The sequence below is a fragment of the Chiloscyllium plagiosum genome, unplaced genomic scaffold (genome assembly GCF_037043375.1).
Source record: "Chiloscyllium plagiosum isolate Xiang-an unplaced genomic scaffold, Cpla_swu_hap1 HiC_scaffold_9, whole genome shotgun sequence".
NCBI lineage: Eukaryota > Metazoa > Chordata > Chondrichthyes > Orectolobiformes > Hemiscylliidae > Chiloscyllium > Chiloscyllium plagiosum.
This window is the reverse complement of record NW_028270147.1, coordinates 43,177,572-43,201,964: the sequence shown is the minus strand read 5'-3', so window position 1 is coordinate 43,201,964 and position 24,393 is coordinate 43,177,572.

Below are 24,393 nucleotides of genomic sequence, written 5' to 3'. Positions count from 1 at the left end.
AAGGAAGAAAGTGAATGACCAACCTCTACCTGGCCAGGCTATATGTCACCATTTTCTCCTGAAACCTTACACTCTCTGTATCTCAGCCGCTGCATTCACCTTCCACTAAGGGTCATGCTCTACCACTCTCACTACTCCTGCAACATCTTCTCTCATTCACTGTCACCCACCCCATCCTGCACACTCCTAATCCTGCATACCCTCATTTATTCAGGAACGCTCAACAGTTTTCCTCCTCTAGCCCCAGCACTAGCATGTATGCCACAGTCTTTCATCAAGATTGATAAATTCTTAATCTCGCAAGGAATTAAGGGATACAGGGAGAGTGCGAGTAAATGTCCCTGAAATGCCCATCAGCCATGATTGAATGGTGGAGTGGACTCGACGGGCCGAATGGCCTTACTTCCACTCCTATGCCATATGTACTTATGTATCTCACTCAATTCTTCCTTTTGTCTCATTCCAGGCAAATACCGCCCATTATAGGGGACAGAAAGGTGGTGGGCTGCCTGACATTCGCCTCCTCACTTGCGATGAGGAGAGGATCTTGAACCTGAGTGTCCCGAGCAGCTGACTGACAATGCCTAAGCCTCTGGGCTGCTATTGGAGGCTAGCTTTGACTTACTGTGCAGGATCCCTTGAGTGTACGATGACTCCCTTCACTTGGCTGATCACTGTTGACAACCATGATAAGCCTCCTGGCTTTATTTCTGCACTAAATGTCAAAGCAAGTTGGAAGTATTGTGACACTGGGCAGGAAAGTGCAAAAAAGCAAGGCAAGGTGAGGTGAGGCAAGGTGGAGATGTTGTCAGCTTCCAACGTGGTGAAAAATGTGTTGCTGGAAAAGCGCAGCAGGTCAGGCATCATCAAAGGAGCAGGAGAATCGACGTTTCGGGCATAAATCCTTCTTCAGGAGGCTTCAGGATTCCTGAAGAAGGGCTTATGCCTAAAACTTCGATTCTCCTGCTCCTTTGATGCTGCCTGACCTGCTGCGCTTTTCCAGCAACACATTTTTTCAGCTCTGCTCTCCAGCATCTTCAGTCCTCACTTTCTCCGAGCTTCCAGAGAGGCTCAAAGTGAGGGAGCATTGAGTGCAGTCACTGCCCTGAGATGTTGTTGCAGGGTATGGAGCCGCTTAGATTTTCTTGTTGAGAATCTCGGTGGATGGTAGGAAAGGAGGCTGCATGATAATGATGTGAGATGTTCAGTCAATAAGTCTGACAACAAGCAGTGTTCACCCCTAGTTGCTGCCTAATGAGAATGTTGTCTGAACACCCAGAACTCTCTCGGAAACTGCAGCCAGATGCTTGCAATGGTCAAGATCGGCCTCACTGGACATCTCAGATAATTCTCAGAGATTTCCCACCACAGCCCACACTGATGGAGCCTGGTAAGATTCTCGCAAAAATGCCCACCTCAAGGATTTCAAATCCCATTAAAAATATATGTAAAGAAAACAAACCTCCAAACTGCCATGTTCCAACAAGAGAACACTAAAAGAAAACTAAACCATAGCTTTGTCAAAGGGTCAGTTAGACTCAAAACATCAGCTCTTTTCTCTCCTTACAGATGTTGCCAGACTTGCTGAGGTTTTCCAGCATTTTCACTTTTGGTTTCAGATCCCAGCATCCGCAGTAATTTGCTTTTAAACCATATATCCCTTTTCTTAACGTACAAGGTATAAAAGTTTCATTCAATTTAAAGGTTATATTGTTCTTAACAGAGCTGACATGCATAGAGAAGTGAGTTATAGAGTCATAGAGATGTGGATAGAATGGATAGTCTTTCTCAGGGTGGAAATGTCAATTGCTAGATTTAAGGTACAAGGGGAAAAGTTTAAAGGAGACATGAGAGGCAAGTTTTTACACAGAGGGTGGTAATTGGAATGTGTTGCCAGAGAAGGTGTTAGAGGCAAATTCAATAGCAAGGTTTAAGAGAGATCTTGACAGATACATGAATAGGCAGGGAATAGAGGGATATGGACAGCATAAAGGCATAAGGGTTTAAGTTAAGAAAGATGACATGTGCAGGCTTGGTGGGCTGAAAGGACTGTTTCTGTACTGTTACATCCTTTATCCTTTGTTCTTTGCTCCCCTTGACCAACAAGCAGAGCTTACTTTACCATTCAGCAGGCATCATTACCCTTCAGTTGCTCAATTTCACAAGGCCCTTAAACCTGACTGTTCAACCTGAACCAGAGGTAAAAATGTTAGCTTGAATAAAATAGTTACATGATGTGTCTGACTCCTGAGAGTGGGTTGGTCATCATTCTCTGTAGCACTTCTATCATTACCAAAGATGGGCATGCTTGAGGTTGTTTTGTTTCACAAAAGACTTATTTTTAAGTTAACTTTTCATTTATTTGCTGTTTTTGGAAGTTCATTCCACAAATTTCACAATGAGAAACAAGGAGTGGAGTCAGGAAATGTATGGAAAGAGGAACAATAGATAGACTGCAAAAAGACAGTTTCACAGAAATCATTAGAGAATAGGAGCAAACAAAGATCTGTGGAGGACAAATACAAATGGCCTCATGCTCATAATGCCACATCAATGACAGATGATCCTTTAACAAACTCTTTGAGCTGTCAGTCAAACTATTAACTTAGGATGCCTGGTTAGATAATGGTAGGTTGTGGAAAGCAGCCAAACATTAATAATGACCTTGGAAAAATGCCAATAAACAGTTATTTTAATTGCGCGAACAATTTTTTTCTTAGTGCCAGGCATCAATTATTTTAAATTTAATTAAATAAGGACTAAGGATTTGAAGGGCTCACAGCTTGACATTCTACAGGCCATTCATGTGCATTTACAACTGTTCTAAATAATTGTGACTCCTACATTGCGGGCTAAAGCCCTTGCCTCAACAAAAGTGGCATCTGTTTGATTTCAAGACTGAAATCTCAGGGCCATCCAGTCCATGAAGTTCACTGATTAAATTGAGTAGTTTGAAATCCACAAAATCCTAGACTTTCCCATGACTTACCTGCTGTGAGTGTGGACATGACCTTGATCATACCATTTAAAAGGGAATTGAAAAATATTTGAGAGGACCAAGGAGGAAGATAAAAAGATATTTGGGGAAAGAGAGCAGCAATAGACATACAATACATAAACAAGAAGCTCTCCAGCATCCACTTAGGACAAGTAGTCTTTTTTTTAGGCTTTCCAACATCTGGAATTTTTGTTTTATTTTAGGGACAAATGGCTGTTCTCTGTGATAATATCTGTTCTTTGCTGCAATCTCCTAAATCCTAGTCTATTGAATTCTAAAGCAGGCTGCCTTATGGGTTTCTTGGCAAACTATCTTTGTTGTGCCGGACATAGTAATGGATACAAATGAAATATTTATTCACTTTTTGAAAACAGTGTTAACATAAAATATGGACACATCAGGGTTGAAACTGTCCTTAATGCCTATCTGAATAAAAATAATTTTCAGAAATTTGATTTATTTACGCAAGAAAAAAGCTCACACAGCTTAAAGTGCTTAGTTTATCCTAAACTTCTGAAAGACACTACATAAATAAAAGTCTTCCTTTTTAAAAAGAAGAGCTGATGAGACTTCACTATCAATGGAGTGAAATCGATGCCAAATTCTTGTTCAGAAACTATATTACATTGGCTGGTACTAAAAGATGAATGGTGAAACTTTACAGAATTTATCAGGGTTCAGCATTGCATCAACGTAAAAAAAAAATACAGCAGAACAAGAGCCGCCTTCATTTCAGAAGCTGCTCAAATAAACGGAAAAAAAAACTTTTTAAGCATGGAGCAAGGATGTTTTCTTTGATCCTGCCCAAATGTTGGTTACTTTCAGCTTCCTCCATTTCATTCCTAGCTGTATATGGTACCAAGTCATTTTTATAAAGCTACATTCTGTTTTTTCAGATGCAAGTGGTTTATTATTTCCACAGTACAGAGCTGGCAAGCACTCAAGAAAAACTCCAGATAAATATTCTAACGACACAGAATCACAGCATCAGTAGAACGCCTGTAAATACTTGCATTATTATTTTGGAGAATTTGAAACATCTGCTTGTATGTGTGCAGCACCACTTATTGGCATTGAACCCTCTGATTCCTCACCCTTCTCCTTTCTCAAGAAATAAAAACATTATGAATTCAACATGGTGGAAAGAAACATTTATTTTATGAAGTGATTGGTCTCCCTGTGGGTCTGGCTAGTGCTTTCGGCTGCCACCTGTGGTGTGTAGCTGTGATATTTTTGTACAAAAGAGCACAAGGTGCCTTTATTGCAGATTATAACAGGTCCTAATCAGTAGTAGAAGGGAGCTTAGTAGCTTCTGTTGTTCGTAGACTTCTTGCATGTTTAGGATTTAACATTTTCACGTGACAAGTTGGCAAAATGCAAACTGTTAAAGTCACATTGAGGGAAAGAGGGAATCTGTGAAGTGGGAAAAGGGAAGCAATTGTCTTTTTCCGGTGCTGAAAGAGAAATAGAGTGAAAGATTGGATTGAGAGAGAGAATAAAACAAAGGACAGAAAATCAAAATAAAAATACATTTTACATTTTTAAGAACTTCAAAACATTAAAACCTGAAAGAATTAGATTCCACCTCTGTCTTATTAATTTTCAGAGTTAGATAGGTTGTTTGGAGATACTTAAATTATCGCGTTATTATAATGTTGCTTATAGCATAACACCTAACATTCTGGTGATAGTTTAGTTTGTATCTAATCTGCAAATGTAATCCACAACTACTGGATTTTTGAATTTGTCCCATGCTTGAATTTGAGGTACCATTTGTACATTAATATCAGCTGTCTTCATTAGCATCTGTGTTATTTTGCCAGGAAAATTTGGGCCAATGATTTGGGAAATATATTACATCACACTGTTTATTTACATAAAGAAACACTAATCATGGTAATTGGTTCTATGCACTAATTATGAAAGATAGTCAGTAAAGTTAACTACATATGGGTAAAACAGTGGGGCTAAGATAAATTGGGAAATGAGGTTAAGGGGTACAATGATAGTTTTTAAAATATTTGCCATTGCTTATTTCATAATTTGAAACAAATCCATATTCATAGAGTCAGCATGGAAATGTACAGCATGGAAACAGACCCTTCGGTCCTTTATTTAAAGAATAAATGCTCCATAAGAGGATTGGTCCAACCATTGCTAAGAAGGGGATATAAAATTGTTTTAAGATGTAAGGAACATGAGAACCAGAGTAAAATGATGTAGGAGCAGCAGACCATATGACTGCTCAAGCTTGCTCCACCATTCGATACAATCATGGCTGATCTGCTTTAACTCCACTTTTCAACCCACTCCCTATATCCCTGATCCTTTTTCTGACACTGAAAGTGTAGCTATCACACAATTATTCAATGAAAGAGCATGTACAAAACTCTAGGATAGATAATTTTTTAAATTCACAATCCTCTAAATGATGACATTTCTTCTCACCCTAGTGCTAACTGATCGAAGTTTTATGTTGGGACTGTGCTCCCGTGCTCTAGATTCACCAACCAGGGGCAACAACTTCTCAGGGCTGAATTCTTACATCCCTCTGGGATATGGGAATGGAAGCCAACTGGTGAGGAAAATGGTTTTGTGGATTTCTTGTTGCCATACCACTGCAGATGTGTTTTGTTGGTGCAGGGAAGGACTGGTCCTGGGAACCCAGCTGATCCATGAAGAAGGCCAATTAAATGAGTTAAAGAGCTCATAGAGGCCCACCTGGAGATTTTGATGGATGGATAGACTATATGCTGGATCAGGGACAGACCAAGCACATGGTGGAAGCAATACCTCGGAGAGCCAAGCATGTTCATTAACAAAGAAATTATGTTGGTCTTGCTGGGAGCAGAACTGACAAGGACATCGAGATTTTGATATGTATCATGTTACTGATAATGGTCTAATAGTTAATTGCTCATTGGGAATGATTAACTCATTGTTTAGTTCACTTAAAACAGTAAAACACATTATATGTGATGAGCACACCTGACAGCAAAGCAATATCTTTCTTTGTGTATAGCTTGCAGACTCACAGCAGGCAAATTGCCAGGAAGAATCAAAAGGTTTCCATTGGTCAGAGAGGCTATGACCTGAGGGCACAGCTTTAGAATAAAGGGAAGAATTTTTGGAATGGAGATAAAGAGAAACCTCTTCAGCCAGAAATTGGTGAATCTGTGGAATTCATTGCCACAGAAAGCTGTGGAGGCCGGTCATTGAGTATATTTAAGACTGAGATAGGTTCTTGAGGATCAAGGGTTATGGGGAGAAAGCGGGAGGATGGAGTTGAGAAACTTATCAGCCATGGTTGAATTGTGGAGCAGACTTGATGGGCTGAATGAACTCAATTTCTGCTCCTGTGTCTTATGGTCTGATGGTCTAATGCTGCATACCCACAGCAGATGGAGTCCACAAAGGTAAACTCCCTTAAAGCTAGACACAATATCCTCTTCCTTTTCAAAAGAATGTTAGCTATTTACAATTACAAATGGACCTCTGAGCCTCTATAATGTATAGGTAACTTACTAAATTTACTGGTACATCTAGTCATGGTGGTAACTTTTTGGAAGTGTCATTGATTTCCCACAACATGATGTATGATTGTGAATTTAATATCATTTATTTTAGAGTTTCTATTTAGAACTAGTTGTATGTGGGTTTTTGTGTATCTATATGAGAGGATTTATTGACTAACATGTGAGTATTGCTCGAGCCATGTTTTATTTTTAGAAAGCTAGTACGAGGGAGATAATTCCTGGCATGTTAATGGCAATTGGTTTTCAGGCAGATTTTTTTAAGCAAACAGAGTGAATATTGAAGTGCACTAGTCTGCTTTCAATTAAAAGGATCAGAGATTGACTTTTTTTTACTTAGAAGAAAGACCCATAGCTTGAAAGGTGTAAGGTTTCAGTTTGCAGAAGTCTTGGTTAAAGTCATTTGTATGAAATAGTTCCTCCCAAAGATAGGAGATAACTTAAAATACTTAGGAAACAGGTTATCTCTCTAAGGGTTTAAGTTAGAAAGCTTTTGCCCAGAAAGAGTTTGGTTTGAATTCTAAAGGTGTAATTTGAAGCTGAGAAAGTCTAAGCTTAGTGATGTGAAAGACAAAGCTGTATTTCCACAACTGTCAAGAATAGGCTTTGAGAGCAACTGTTAGAGATTTGATAGACTTTGGAATTTTCTCTGGTGTTTGAACATTGCAAAATAATGCTGTTAGGATAGATAGAATATCATATTTTATTGTGTTTCAACATCTTCCAAATTGTCTTAAATGAAAATAGACTTATCCTTTTTTTTATTTTCATTTATATTGCATAATAAGTTTCTTCTTTATTTTACAAGCAAATCTGCAGCATTGCATGGCTTGCATTTCAGTGAAAGAAATAAAAACACAATAATAGAATAAAAGCCAAATCCACTCAAACCAGATTTGTCTTGTTCATTGATAACATCAGCAGGGATCATAATAACAGTGATCAATGATAGTAGGCAGAATCTTAGAGGGGGTTCTGAGTGATGTAGGTTATGGCGGAATTTGTGACAGAACTGATGAGGGGATGTTGGGAACATCTCACAGCATCTTTGATGTGTTAGCTAAGCAGTGAGGTGAGTCTATCTTCAGGCAGCAGAGAGTTCCCAGTTAGTGGGAATTACAGCTAGTTAAAAGCTTTATTAACACTGTCGAAGAACATAAGAACGAGGAGCTGGAGTAGGCCATCCAGTCCTTCATGCCTGCTTCATCATTCAATAAGATCATGGCTAATCTTAATGGATTTAGGTCCACCTACTTGCCCTCTTACCATATTGCTTCATTCCTTAATTGTTAAAAAAAAAATCGACCTTAACTTTAAAATTGTTTACTGAAGGAGTGTCAACTACTGCCCTGAGCAAGGAACGCCATAAATTAACAACCCTCTGGGTGAAGAATTTCCTTCTGAATTCAGTCCTAAACCTGCTACCCCTAATTTTGAGGCTATGCCCTCTTGTCCTAGTTTCACCTACCAGTGGAAACATCCTCTCTATGTCTATCTTATCTATACCATTTATAATTTTATATATAAGATCCCCTCTCGTGCTTCTAAATTCCCAGTCTACTCAGTCTCTCCTCATAAGACCACCCCGTCAATTCCGGAGTCAACCTAGTGAACTTCCTCTGCACTCCCTCCAGTGCCAGTACATCCTTCCACAAGTAAAGAGACCAATTCTGCACACAGTACTCCAGATGTGGCCTCACCAGCACCTTGTACAGCTGCAACATTACCTTTATTCTTTTAAACTCAATCCCTTTAGCAATGAAGGACAAAATTCCATTTGCCTTCCTAATTACTTGTTGTACCTGCAGACCAACCCTCTGTGATTCATACACAAGGACACCCAGGTCTCCCTGTGTAGCAGCATGCTGCAACTTTTTACCATTCAAGTAATAATCCTTTTTACTATTACTCCTACCAAAATGTATGACTTCTCATTTATTTACATTGTATTCCATCTGCCAGACGTTTGCGCACTTGCTCAAAGTATCAATGTTTCTCTGCAAGGTTTCACAGACCTCTGTACTCTTCGCTCTGCCATTCATCTAAGTGTCATCTACAAACTTTGACATCCTACATGTGGTCCCCAACTCCAAATTATCGATGTAAATTGTAAATAATTGGTCCTTGAGACACATCACTAGCCATCGATTGCCAGCCAAAATAGCAGTCATTTATCCCCACTATTTACTTCCTGTTAGTCAACCAATCCTCTATTTATGCTAATACTTTACCTGTAATGCCGTGCATCCTTATCTTATGAAACAGCCTCATGTGCAGCACTTTGTCAAAGACTTTTTGGAAATCTAGGTGCACCACATCCACATCCATTGACCACTTGCTCATCCACCTTGTTTTCATAGAATTTCAAAAGATTTGTCAAGCATGACCTGCCCTTCATGAACCCATACTGCATCTGCCCAGCAGGACAATTTCTATCTAGATGCCTTGCTATTTCTTCCTTGATAATAGACTCAAGCATCTTCCTCACTACAGAGTTTAAGCTAACCAGTCTATAATTCCACATCCTTTTTAAATAGTGGCATCACATTTGCTGTTTTCCAACCTGCTGGGACTGCCCAAAGTCCAACGAACTTTGGAAAAGTACCACAGTGTGCCTACTATTTCTCCCACTATCTCTTTTAAAACTCTGGATGCATTCCATCAGGGCCAATCCTTAGCTCCATTAGCTTGCCAACACTAGCTCTTCCATAATAATGATTTTTTTTCTAGGTCCTCACCTACCATTGTCTCTTTGTTAATTACTGGCATGATATTAGTGTCATCTACTGTGAAGACCAATACAAAATACCTGTTCAATGCCTCGGCCATTTCATCATATCCCATAACTAATTCCCTCTTCTCATCCTCTAAAGGACCAATGTTTACTTTAGCCACTCTTTTTCATTTTATATATTTATCAAAACTTTTACTAACTGCCTTTACAGTCTGTGCTAGTTTTTTCTCATGCTCTATCTTACTTTTCTTTATCACTTTTCGTGGCTTTCTGTTGACCTTTAAAGTTTTCCCAATTTTCTAGCTTCATACTGTTTTTGGTCACTTTGTATGCCTTCTCTCTCAATTTGATAGCCTCCCTTATTTCCTTTGATACCCATGGCATGTTACCCCTTTTCTTCCCATCCTCCCTTTTCACTGGAATATACTTTTGCTGAGCACTTTGAAAAACTGCTTTGAAAGTCCTCCACTGCTCGTCAACTGTCCCACCATAAAATCTTTGTTTCCAGTTTACTTCAACCAAGACATCCTTCATTCTCTTGTCGTCTGTCTTGTTTAAGCACAGAGTCCTGGTATTGGATTTTATCTTCATACTCTCCATCTGTATTCTAAATTCAACCATACTGTGATTGCTCCTTCCAAGAGGATCCCTAACTGTGAAGTCATTAATTATTCCTGTCTCATTACAGAGAACCAGATCTAGGATAGCTTGCTCCCTCGTCAGTTCCATTACATACTATTCAAGAAAACTATCATGGATACAATCAACGGACTCCACCACAAGTCAACCCTGACCAAGCTGGTCTAACCAATCTAAATGGAGAAAGTGAGGTCTGCAGATGCTGGAGATCCTGAGGAAGGGCTAGTGCCCGAAACGTCGATTCTCTTATTCCCTAGATGCTGCCTGACCTGCTGCGCTTTTCCAGCAACACATGACCAATCTAAATGTAGGTTAAAATCCTCCATGATAATAGCCGTACCATTTTTATAGATATTAGTTATTTCTTTGTTTATTGCCCACCCCAATGTGATGCTATTATTTGGTGGCCTGAAGACTACTCCTGTTAGTGACTTTTTCCTTTTAAAATTTCTAGTTTCCACCTAAGTAGATTCAACCTCATTCTCCATAGAACCTATATCATCTCTCAGCACTGCCCTGATGTCGTCCTTGAATATCACAGCTACACCACATCCCTTACCTTCCTGTCTATCCTGCTGAATAGTCTGATACCCCAGATACTTAACTCCCAGTCGTGACCATCCTGTAACCATGTCTCCATAATGGCCACCAAATCGGATCCATTCATGATGATTTGTGCCATTAACTCATCGACCTTGTTATGAATGCTAGGAGCATGCAGGTAAAGTGTCTTTATAGTTTATTACCCTCATGATTTCCAACATCTCTAATAATATCTCCTGAGTTACCCTTCCTTTTTGCTTCTTTCAAAGTCTGCCTTGCAGTTAAACCCTCCTGTACACCTGCTAACCTGCTGCTTACCTTTTTATTTACCATCATACTTCCTGTTGTTTTCCCTCCCCTTTCCCCCAGACTCACTAGATTAAAGTCCAAGTGATCACCCTATCTATCCTTTTCGCTAGAACACTAGTTCCAGATCGGTTCAGGTGGAGACCATCCCATTGGTACAGATCCCCCAGTTCCAAATGTGATGGCAATGCCCCATGAAATGGAACCCTGCTTTCCCACACCACTCCCTTAGCCATGTGTTTACTTCCCTAATTTTCTTATCCCTAAGCCAATTGGCATGTGGCTTGGACAGTAATCCAGAGGCTATGACCCTCGAGGGACAGTTCTTTAATTTCATTTCTAGTGCTTGATAATCCCCAAACAGGTAGTCCTCATCCTAGTCTTGCCTATGTTGTTGGTCCCAATGTATTAATACCTCATTAATATTTAGCTTCACATCTTACTAAACACACCAATGAGCTAAATGTCTCAACATGGAGTCAGAGCAGGTACCTGTTGACTTTAATGTTGCATCCTGGACACTACCATCTCAAGGCACATTCCTTGGGCACCAGCCACACACACATACTCACGTTCATCCTGTAGGAACCCTCATGGCACATCTCTGATTCACTTGCAGGAGGCTTCTGCCCTTCAATAGTACATTTTGGGCCGCACTATGAACTCTCATTGTATGCTGGAGCTGTATATGCAGGGGCACGCACCCAGATTATGGGCATGCGCAGCTGCGTCTCCAATCTGACTACTTGATGTTACAGCAAGTATTCGGTCTAAGCCAACCTAAATCCACATAGCACCCCTGTCTTGCCTTGGCTTGCCGTTTAGCACAGATATAAAGGCAAGAAGCTTGCCAGGATTGTCAGCAGTCCTCAGTCAAATCAAGACTCTGCAATCAGGAGGTCAAGCCACAGTAAGTCAAGGGCAGCTTTTGATACTAGTCCAGGCATTGGAGATGATCCACTCAGAGTTGTCAGAGTTAAGATCCTCTCTGCTTAGAGGAGCTGAATATTAGGCAGCCCCCCTCAACTATCTTGACTCCTTCTGCCTATTATGAGCTGTTTTTCTGCAGAATGAGACAGAGGCAGGGATTACAGGCAGGTGGTACAGCTGTTACTTTTGGGGCAATTTGGGGAAGCATTCTGAATAAATGACTGGGAAGCACAGAGGGCATGCAGTGTTAGTATTGTTGGGTGTTGAGGTGGGTCAGGTCAGATGTTGCAGGTAACAGTGAAAGTGCTGGGTTTGAGTTTGAACATTGGTAGGAAGTATACACATTGGAGAGAGAGTGATTGTTAGCTATCAGAGAAAAGATGGTAGCTCTTACTCTGGTGGAACAGAAAATGTCATTGGCTTCTCACCTACATTCTTCAAGATGGCTGAGACCACTGACCTGGGTGGCAACATTGAACCAGGTTGGCACAGTCTGGTATTGTGGCTTCCTCTGCTGGTCCTGGGGGAAGAATACAACTTGCTCTGCAGCATCCTATCCATAAGGATCTAAGGACCTGACCCACAAAGACGATGACAAGTACATCTGTCATGTCTGGAGCAAATGTTGGAATTGTGGAGGATGGTTCTAATCTTACGGTGCTTGTCCAAAGCATAATGGCCTTTCAAAGGTGGCACCAACATTTGGGATTTTGGTCAATTCTGGACCATGGCCCAATGTTCCAGAAATAATGCTTGGTAAGATGGGGCATGGAATCGTAATGGGGCACAGTAGGTAATGAATGAGTAAGTCTGGAGATTTAGGATTAGTCAGAGATACTGCGTTAAAGACCCTCTAAGGGACAGCAAACACAAGGTGATGGAATTTAAAATTCAGTTTGAGGGAAAGCAGCACAGCAGCACCAGTGTCCTCAACCTACTAAGTGAAATGATAGACGTATGAAGGAAAAGCAGTCTAGAGCAGGCTGGAAAATTCATTATGTGGAAGGCCTATGGATTAGCAGTGGCAGGTGTCTAAGCAAACATTTCAGAATGCTCAGCGAAGATTTATTTTGGTCAAGAAGAAGGATTCAATGGTAAGGGTTAATCATGGCAATAACTAAAAAGCAGATGACTAAAGATCTAATGACGAGGGAGAAAATTAATTTTGAAAGTAAATTAGCAAGAAGTATACAAACAACCAGCTTCTGTGATTATATAAAAACAATGTGCAGTGTGGGACCCTTGGAGGATGTGATTGGGGAATTGATAATGAAGAGCAGGGAAATGGTAAATAATTTAAACTGCTACCTTGCATCAGTCATCTCTGTGGAGGACACTATAACTATCCCAAAGTTATTGGATAGATAAACTGCAAACAACATAAAAGGTCTTGTAATAGACTCCATTATGTATTTGACAAACACAAGTGATTTTGACAAGGTAGATGTTAAGAAGATGTTTTCCCTAGTGGAGGAGTCTCAAACTAGGGGATATAGATGCACAAGAAGGGGATACTCATTTTAAACTGAGCTGCAATGGAAATTCTTCTCTCAGATGGTTGTGTGGAACTTTCTACCCCAGAGAGTTGTGGAGACTAAATCACTGATAGACTTTTGAAATATCAAGGATTTGAGGGCAGTGAGCAGCCATGATTTAATAAATGACAGTACAGGCTTGAGGGGTGAATGGCCCATCACACTTCTGTTGTTCATGATCTTGTGTTCCAATGATGGATCAGATTCCAAAATATTCACAGACTGATTTTAACTTTTTTTATAGATAAAAAAGGACTGCTGCAGAGAAAATAAAGTCTGCAGACGTAAATTCAGTGACTGTCTGGCAAAGCCCTAAGAGAAGTCTATGGTACGTCGCACATGTAAAAGGTTGGGAAATTGGAGTGTATGGACTGGAGAGTATTGAGACCACATTTGATGAGAGTGTGGTACGATGGTGCACTGCTACCTCACAGTGCAGGGACCTAGGTTTGATCCCAGCCTTGAGTGGCTGCCTGTATCTACATGGCTTTCCTCAGGTGCTCCGGTTTCACCTCATAGTCCAAAGATATGCAGGTTAGGTGGATTGGCTATGCTAAATTGTCTCATAGTGTCCAGAAATGTGCAAGCTCGGTGGTTTAGCCATGGTAGATGCAGGGTTATGGGTCTGGGTTGGATGCTCTTTAGGAAGTCAGTGCAGACTCGATGAGCCAAAATAGTGATTGTCATGAGGTCAATCAAGTGGACCTCATGGAATATAAATTCCCTTAACCTGATCTCATCAGGAGCCTTGGCAGATATAAACAGGAGTGTCAGAGGTTCTGTTCACTCTGAGAACTGGGTCTGAGGAAGCTCAAGTATTATATAGTGTAAATGAAGGCTAACTTCATGAAGGTTGACAGGATGCAGCCTCTGTGGGGTTATTTCAGTGGTGACGAGAGTGGAATTAACGATGTAACTATGCAAAAGCACCTACTAGCTGAAGCTGAACTGGATTTCAAATGAACACCACAACTGGCTTTGTCATTAGAAAATGTGGCAAGTGAAATATATGAGTTACAAGGTGTAAAGGAAGTGGACGCCCTCACAGGCCGACTGACCTTGGGGAACACTACTTGAGTGAAGGCAATTGCATAGTCTCACTCAGGACATATCCTGAACAGAGGGACTCGAGGTCAGCCCACAGCAAAACCCCAAAACAAAGCCTCGCCTCAGCCTAATGATTAACATTTTCTTCAGGATCTATGATGGCAAGCCATTGTAATTATTGCCGGCATGCAGACTCAATACAACAAAAGAGTCTCACTCGGCCTTAACTGAGTAAGAAAACTCATAGATGGAAATGTGTTGCTGGAGAAGCGCAGCAGGTCAGGCAGCATCTAGGGAACAGGAGAATCGACGTTTCGGGCATTAGCCCTTCTCCTGTTCCCTAGATGCTGCCTGACCTGCTGCGCTTCTCCAGCAACACATTTCCATCTCTGATCTCCAGCATCTGCAGACCTCATTTTCTCTTCAAAGAAAACTCATAGGCTGGTATCCATGAGAGTGAACACCCTGGAAAGTCCACCTACACCTAGCTTGGCACAGTTACATTGCTTTGCAACATGCAAATCAGAACCAATCAAATTAAATATCTGGTTAAAAGGTCGCCCTAATGGAGGTTGATATTAGTGCATCTGTATCAGTGAGCAGAGCAGTGATAGACGTCCGGTACATGGCCACTGCCATTCGACACTTTAAAACGGCGGTGCTCGGACCTGACATAGTGCACCGGTTGGAGGATGCTCAGGTGTGCGGTGGAATTGGGCGGCACGGTGGCACAGCGGTTAGCACTGCTGCCTCACAGCGCCAGAGACCCGGGTTCAATTCCTGACTCAGGTGACTGACTGTGTGGAGTTTGCACATTCTCCCCATGTCTGCGTGGGTTTCCTCCGGGTGCTCCGGTTTCCTCCCACAGTCCAAAGATGTGCAGGTCAGGTAAATTGGCCATGCTAAATTGCCCATAGTGTTAGGTGAAAGGGTAAATGTAGGGGTATGGGTCAGTTGCGCTTCGGCGGGTCGGTGTGGACTTGTTGGGCCGAAGGGCCTGTTTCCACACTATAAGTAATCTAATCTAATCCCGTCCACGCTCACCCCAGCCTGGACGGAATTTCACATTGGCCCCAAGGTCCCATACTTCCCGTGGGAGCCTGTGCCCCACAACCTGAGCCACCTCCGGAATTTTAATTTTGTCCTTTTTAAGGACATAAAAAGGCGGGCCCTGTATCGACTGTTGCTGCACACCGTCCACCTCTTCTCCCTCATCCACCGCCCGGACACGCCTTGGCGTGCCCTTTTGCCACCGGGCGGTGGGGATCCCCAGTGGAGGGCTCTCTACGCGGGAGTCCTCCCACATTCTCTTGGGGATCTGGGGTGGAGGGTGCTGCACGCAGCGGTCCCCTGCAACCGCAGATTGCGGTGGTTCACAGACTCCCAGCCCAACTGCTTGTTCTGTGGCGCTGTGGAGTCCGTGGACCACGTGCATATTGGGTGTGGGCATTTCCACTCCCTTTTTGATTTTCTTAAAAACCTCCTCCTCTGCTTTTGGTTGCACTTCAGTCCCATGCTCCTGATCTTCGGGCATCCGGTACGGAGGAGGGAGAGCAGGTCTGAAGACCTCCTCGTGGGTTTGCTCCTGGGCCTGGCCAAACTGACAATATACAGGCCCAGGCAGCGGGCAGTGGAGGGGGTCGTTAGGGCTGCCTGCCCCTCTTCCGCGGTTACGTTAGAGCCTGGGTGTCCTTGGAGAAGGAGAACACGGTGTCCACCGATACCTTGGAGTTGTTCAGGGAGAGGTGGGCACCGCAGGGAGTGGAGTGCATTATTTCACCCTCCAACTCTATTTTAATTTAATCCCAGCCCTCCCCTTCACTGTTTGATCACACAGCATTGCCCTTTGATGTGAAGGGCACTGCTTGTCACTGGCCACAAGGGTGTTTCTTTTCTTCCTGGTGGTGGAAAGTTGAATAAAGATTCGTACACCTGCACACACACACCATGGGTGCTGGGGAAAAATAAGCACTACCGCAGTTAGGCGAAAACAAAAAAAAATGCTTCTTATCAGTGATTGCAGAACTAGTATTTAACAAAATTCCCTCTGTACTCCAACCCTTAAATTTGCACAAGACTTTGGCTAGCTGAGAGCCTATACCGGGGAACCTTTACAGATTAAGGGTATAGTTCTGGTTGCGTATGAGAAGCAGTTGGTTCAGTTAACTCTGATTGTAATAAATGACTCAGGCCCAAGCCTGGTGGGGTGAATTTGATTGAGAAAGATTCATCTAGTTTGGCTCAATATTTTTCAATTAGAAAATGGCTGCCTAATTGAAGTCCTAATTAAATATCTGGAATTTTTCAGGGAGATCTAGGGACTATTACAAGAGCCAAGGTTGCAATTCCACAATTCTGCAAGGCCTGCCCAGTGCCATTTGCCTTATGGCAGAAGTAGAGGCAGAAATCAGGAGGCTGGAAAGTGAAGAAATCATCAAACCAGGCCAGTTTGCAGAATGGGCAGCACTGGTCATACCGATTGTGAAGCCCAACAGCTCAATTCACCTTTGTGGGGATTTTAAACAAACAGTAAAGTGCTTTGTGTAGCTGGATAAATATCCAATCCCTGACATAGAGGACTTGTATGCAAAGCTGTTGGGGGAGCTGTCCTACCCGAAGCTGGACATGAGCCATGCAGACCTGCATTCTAGTTAGATAAGGATTCCCAGAAGTATGCTACAATTAATACCCATAACGGTTTGTACAAATATACGAGACTGCCATTTATAGTATCATCAGCCTGTGCCATTTTTCAGTGGACAATGGAGGTTATTTTACAAGGTCTACTCCAGGTCGCCATTTATCTGTATGACATGTTAATAACAGGGAAGACCAATAAGGAGCACTTGAGAACTTGGACATAGTGTTTAAATGTTTGTCCAAGGCTGACATGTGCCTTAGAAGGGAAAAAATGTGTGCTCCAGGCAACCCAAGTGATCTATTTGAGTTACAGTGTCGACAAAACTGGATTACACGTGGTAGAAGATAAAGTAAGAGTGCCGACGTCCTTCCCAAAACTTAGGTCTTTCTTCTGGGCTATGGTCCGGTACATGCCACCAGTGTCCAAGGCTGAGTTGGAGGACCTGTGATGAAAATTCCCCAGGAAAGGCTACAAGAAAAATAACAAGCCCATGTCCCTGGGCTTAGAGGGGGAGGGATGTAGTGATTGTAACATGGTCAACCAGGTGGACCTCATACAATATGAATTCCCTGTTTGGGGCTGTTAATCTGGTGTAATCAGGAAGCCATGGCTGACAGATATAAGCAGGAGTGCCAGGGGTTGTATTCACTCTGAGAACTGACTCTGAGGAAGCTGGACCAGTGTTAAGTGCCATGTACGTGTAAATAAACGGTGACTGGGTGACGGGATATCAGCCTCTGTGGAGTTATTTCCGTGTCGTTGTTTGGCTATTGGTTTAAGCAGAATTATTTACTGCATTCAAAGCATTGGCACTGCAGAACTGACCGCTTTCTGATTAGAAAAATTATATATTTTGACTGTATCTTTGAACAAAATCCAAGAATAACCATTCCCTAGACCTGTAAACACTGACAGAAACAATGTACGATGATAGCACTCTGCCTGTTAAATATTCCCCCAACTCTAAAAGTTAATGCATTTTTTAATTAGTTCACCAGGATTTCCTACGACGGTTAGACTACTTACAGTGTGGAAACAGGCCCTTCGGCCCAACAAGTCCACACCGACCCGCCAAAGCGCAACCCATCCAGGCCTATTCCCCTACATTTACCCCTTCACTTGACACTACGGGCAATTTAGCATGGCCAATTCACCTAACCTGCACATTTTTGGATTCTGGGAGGAAACCGGAGGAAACCCATGCAGTCACGGGAAGAATGTGCAAACTCCACACAGAGAGTCGCCTGAGGTGGGAATTGAACCCGGGTCTCTGGCACTGTGAGGCAGCAGTGCTAACCACTGCTGCAAAGAGACACTATGTCCTGATATCACCAGAGTTCATTTCCACTATAATTGGATAGAGGAAATGATGTACAACCTATCAACCTCAAATGATGCCGAGCAGTTAAAATTGCATGGTCGCTTGATTGGGAATTAGCAGAGTTTACTACTTACCCCACATCTCCCGCAGCAATACACTTCCTACTGAGATTAGGACCAAGACTTTCAATTGCCCTGAAGCTGTAAACAAGAGTGGGCACAACTTAAAAGTAACACTTCCAGATGGCATAGCAGTGTCCTAACACCTTGAGGACATGTTAGGATTTCCAAATCAATGTATGAGTCAGGAGCACATTAGCCTCCAATTAACAGTCCATTGAGGTGCTTGCTATCAGGACAGGAAGACCCAGAAGGCAAGTTTAACTTGCTCCTTATCAAATTTAAACATCCTTATGCACATGGATCAGGTTCAATTCAGGCAACAATGAGTCCAGATGATGAACTTGATGCCATCAGGGTCATTTGCGTAAGATTGGTTTCAGCATTGCGTGACAAGGCAGGGTCCCCTTCTTTTCTGCAAAGCAGCATTCATGGTTGTCATCTGCCTTTGACACTCACACTCTGCAGGCAGAATCTGATTCTATGAACTGCTCACTTAGCTCACCAGTGGACCAGCTGGAGCCTCTCTGTTTGAGATTTATGTTGTGTTGTGTGAAAGTCATGGATGTGATGCAGGGTCAGGATCCAGAAGTTCTCCAAGGTGGTCAGTTCCTGGTGACATTCTTGCTGGAACACATCTGTAAGTTCTGACAATCACTTTTCCTTTGAATACAATTTGTATGATACTGCTGATGGCTGATTCACAATTTAAATATTTGCCTGTGCAAGACAATAATCCTTAAGATAGTCAAATCATTATTGATGTCAAGAGTCAAAATTTGAAATTGGGTAGTGAGTTGGTGTATTGATCACCATGTCACAGACAAACAATGTGGATTTTCATTTGAAATTATCCACTTGGTAATTCTAGGATGCTGTATGGAGAGGACTACTATGTAAAAAAGAGGTGTTTCCTTGCAGAGGGATATGTCAAAGGGAAAACTGATTGATGGTTATTGGAGCAAGTGACTGGATGCTATGGGTAAATATCTTCTTTTGGCTATGCATGTGCTGTGCCTTGTTATTGCTGGTACAGGTCAATAATCTGTTTTCAGTATTGTTGAATTATACGGATATTGCCCCAGTACTGATTTGAAGTGATTCTAAATAAAAACATGATAATGAGTGTACAGGGTCCTCTTCTCCCATCTACTACATCTGAGAGATGTGAACTGTGGGAAGGGGGTGGAGTAGAGAAAAACATATAGCAGGATTACAATTGCTGCTTTATGTGAAAATTAATTGCCTTGATCTGAATCAAATTTGACTTCATGTGAATGCAATGAGACTCAAAATTGATTCTAAAGCCTGATATTGTATCCTTGTGGTTTACTTTTGTCAGTTAATTGATCTCTTGCATTGACATGTTGAGGTAGCTTAAATGCTTCTGATCCTAGAAAGGGTTGTACTTACAAATCATTGTTCCTCCCCTACAAAATAATGGCTCCATATTGAATTTAAAGTCATGAAAATTCTGGTAAAGGCACGACTTGCTTAAGCAGACTGCCCCAAAGAGAAAGGTTTGTAAAAGTAAGCTTGTAATGAAGATGTTGGCCAGTTGAGAATGCAAACTGCTGTTACCATCAGAGCTTCAGATATCCAGGATTCTGTCATCCATGAAGGGGTATTTTCAGAAGAGACATCTAATAACAGGATTGTTGTTCCATCCACCTCAGGGTTTGAGTTAGTCAGAATATATTATGAAACTTGGCCAGTTTCTGTTTGGTAAAATATTGACTTTAATAAAATAAAGGATTTTAGCCTGAGAAATGTTGGCAAAGTGTCAAAGCTTTTTCATAATCAGTATATTGGTTTCTCCTCACCATCACAGCAGTCAGGAAATCTACATGTCTAGTCAAATGGGAATGAGACATAAACGGAAATTGCTGGGAGAAACTCAGCAGGTCTCGCAGCATCTGTGGAGAGAAAGCAGCGTTGACATTTCAAGTTGAGTGACCCTTATTCAGAGCTGATAGTAGCTAGGAAAGGATGGTATATATGCAGATCGGGGTGAGGAGGATAAAGGAGTGAGTAGATAGGTGCAAATGGAGCCCAGAGAGACAGAATGACCATTAGGCAGAAAAACGGATGGATGATAGTATGCCTGGGAAAAAGAAAAGCTAATAATAGGGATCATAAGTAGATGAAAAGTTCCTTGGTTGAGCTGAAAGCAGCCCATGTGATGACAGGGTCAGAGGTGTGGGAGTGTGTACAGGACATGGAAGAAACAAGAAAACTGCAGATGCTGGAATTCCAAAGTAGACAGGCAAGAGGCTGTAAGAAGACAGCAAGCCAGGCAGCATCAAGAGGTAGAGGGGTTGACATTTTGGGTTGAGACCCTTCCTGATATGTTGACATCTACCTCCTGATGCTGCCTGGCTTGCTGTGTTCTTCCAGCCTCCTGCCTGTCTACAAAGGACATGGAGGAAGCTGCTCCAATTCTAAAACTATCACATTTGATATTGAGCCCTGAAGTGAAAAACACAATGTTGTTCTTCCAGCTTGCACTGAACTTCTCTGGAATACTGCAGCAAGCCTGAGACAGAGGTGTTGTTCAGAGGGCACAGCAGTGTATTCAAGTGGCAGGTAACAGGAAAGGATATGACATTTCACTTGAACTGCTGCTAAGCTTCTTTTACCAATTGTGCTGTAGCATCTAAGCACAGTTCTCTTGCTCACACAATCTAAAGGTTGGGATTAGTGTTCACATTGACCATCTACAATCTTTATCCTGGTACTTTGTACATGAATTGTCTAATACTGTCTGACCAGTGGGCATGTGTACGTTACCAGCATCATGGCATTAGTGACAAATACCATTAAAATGTTCACAACATCCAATGATTTATTCTTCACCAAAATCACAACAACTTTAGAGGAGGTGCTTAAACTAAATGCAGATTGGCATTCTACCTGAAGATTGAACAATTCAGGAAACCTGATTTTAAGGAAAAGGAATTATTTTCTGAATCCAATCTCCGTATATCCAAAATGTTGGCTAACTGTCAGCTATGTAAGCCAACACATAGTTGTCGGGTTAGATCAATGTAAAAATAACTCAAAAGAAGAAGCTTTCCCATCCTTTCCCAAGGGTGGCACAGTGACTCAGTGATTAAAGGCGGCATGGTGGCTCTGTGGTTAGCACTCTGCCTCACAGCTCCAGAACTTGGATTTGATTCCACCCTCAAGCAGCTGATGTGTGGAATCTGCACATTCTCCCTGTGTTTACGGGAGTTTCCTCTGGGTGCTCTGGTTTCCTCCCACAAACCAAATATGTGCAAGTTAGGTGGATTGGCCATATTAAATTGCCCATAGTATCCAGGAATGTGCAGGCTAGGTGGATCAGGCATGGGAAATGCAGCATTACAAGGATAGAATGAGAGTGTGGGTGTCTGGGAGATGCTCTTTATAAGGATAATGTGGACCCCATGGGTCAAGTGGCCTGCTTCCACATTGTAAAGATTTTATGATTGGATTATTCACAGAACAGCATTATACCCTTCAGTGTCTACTTAATCTGTTTTACCAGCTTATTTCTGTTTCAAGCAATGAGTTCCAGCAGTCTGATAGGATTGATTTATTATTAATAGAACATTAATTTTCGAGAGTGTTTGCCATGGATACAGTGGTCCTATAGAAATTTGAACACACAACTTCAGTGCTGGCGAGGGTTTTTCAGGCATTTTGGAGTCTCTTGCAGCTCGTTTGCAAGAGTCTCTTGAATTTAGACATCCCCATGCTGAGAGGACCTCAGATGTGGTGTCTTGCACATGTCCGTCAAAGCCCAAACTTCATCATAAAAAGTGAGTGAGTTGAGGTTACCTGGAGCTTGCTAGCTCCTCAGAAATCTCTTAAAATGAGAATATCAATATGTTTTCACATAAATCTATTTACTGACATTTTCCTGTTTCCTTTGCTGCATTTGGTCCCTGCATACCTGATTTAGATAGGAAGACATTCTGGGGGAATTTTAATGATTGTCAAACTGGCATTATCAAGTTGGCCACTTAAAATGCATAATAGACAGTCAATATGTAGCCATTTTGTAACACTATCAACAAATATTAAAATTGGTGCCTCATTTTGTTTTATATCTTTGTGTTGTTTATCCTCATTTATTTATTTTGATATGAAGGAAATGACAAAGCAGATCACTGATGTTATGGTGTAGGAGACCATTCAGTTTATCATGTCTACACTAGTTCTTCAAATGAGCATTATGCCTTCGTGCTATTCTCTTACCGCTTCCCCATAGCCAATTTAAATAAGCATCCACTCTTGAATGCCTTAACTGAACCTCCCTCGATGATACTTTCAGACAATGTATATCAGACACTAACTAATTGCTGTGTGAAAAAGTTTATTTATAAATATCATTTGCTTCTTTTGCAAATTACCCAATATCTGTGCTTTCTCATTCCAAGTTCTTTATCCTTCTGACCCCTCGTGGTTTTGAAAACTTTGATAAAATCTCTCAGTATTCTCCTCTTCAAGGAATATAGTTGTATTTCTCTAATGTATCTTAATTATTGAAGTTTCTAATCTCTAGAACAATTCCCTCAAATCTCTTCTGCACTTTCTCTAATGTGTCCACAAGTCTCCTAAAGTAAATATGTACTGATACAATACTCCAGGTGAGGTCTAAACAGTGTCTTCACCAAATGCTTTATCGCCTTCTTGCTCCTGTACTCTATGCTCCTATTAATAAAGTTGAGAATACCTCTATGGTCTATCTGTCTTGCTACTTTTAATGATGAATGCACACAAAAAGCTGGGTTTCACTGCACATCCATTAAGCCAGCAACATTTAATTTATACTGTATTTCCATGTTCTTTTTATCAAAATATATTGCCACATTTCTCTGCAGGCTTTATTTGCCATCTCTCTGCCCACTTGAGCAACTTGTTATTGTTCTTTTGAAGTTTCTCACTGTCCTCTTTACAGCTGACATTGCTTACTAGTTTCGTATCATCTGTAAACTTAGAAATTTGTCCCTGTCCACCAAGATCTAGATGATTAATATATATCAGGAAAAGTAAGGGTCCCAAAACTGACCTTTGGGGAACTCCATTACAAATCTTATCCATTAACTATTCTGCTTTGTTTGCTATCCATCAGCCAATTTTCCATCCATTGGCTCCTGTCCCATTTATTCCAAAAGCTGTAACTCTTCTCACGCCTGTTGTGTGGCACCATATCAAATGCCTTTTGGGATTCCATGTACACCAGATCAATAGCATTGCCCTCATCAACTATTTCTGACTGCTTCAAAAAACCCCAACAAGTTAGTTAAGCATGATTCTCTCTTAAGAAATTCATGGTGGCTCTTCCGACTTAAACCACATTTTTCCATGTGACTATTAATTCCACCGTGAATAATTGTTTCATGATGTTTTTCCACTTTTGAAGTTAAACTGCATTTGCTAGGCTTACAAAAGTTACTGAACCTGTATGTTACATTGATGATTCTTCAGTTCTCTGACACTACCTTTAAGTCTAGGGAAAGTTCAATGATTATTGTCAGTGTCTTTGCAATTTCCACTCTCATGTCCTTTAATATCAGGACCAAATGAGATACATTTGGTCCTGATACCTTATCAACTTTAAGTACTGACAGCCTATATAATAAATTCTCCTTATTGTCATGATCAAAGGTCAGAGCTCGATTTAATGAGCTAACCAAAGAAATTGATGAGGTCAGAGTGGTAGACTTGGTTTACTTGGACTTTAGTAAAGTCTTTGATAAGATTCTGCATGGTAGGCTAATTAGTAGAGTTAGAGCACATGGGATTCAGGATGAGCTTGCCAATTGGATACAGAATTGGCTTAATGATAGGAGGCAGACAGTGGTGGTAGATGGCTGCGTTTCAGACTGGAGGCCTATGACCAGTGGTGCTCCACATGGATTGATACTGGGTCCACTTTTATTTGTCATTTAAATCAATGATTTGGATGAGATTATGACATCAAAATTGGTGGTATAGTGGACAGTGAAGAAGGTTGTCTAAGAATATAAAAGAGATCTTCAGCAATTGGCTCAGCGGGC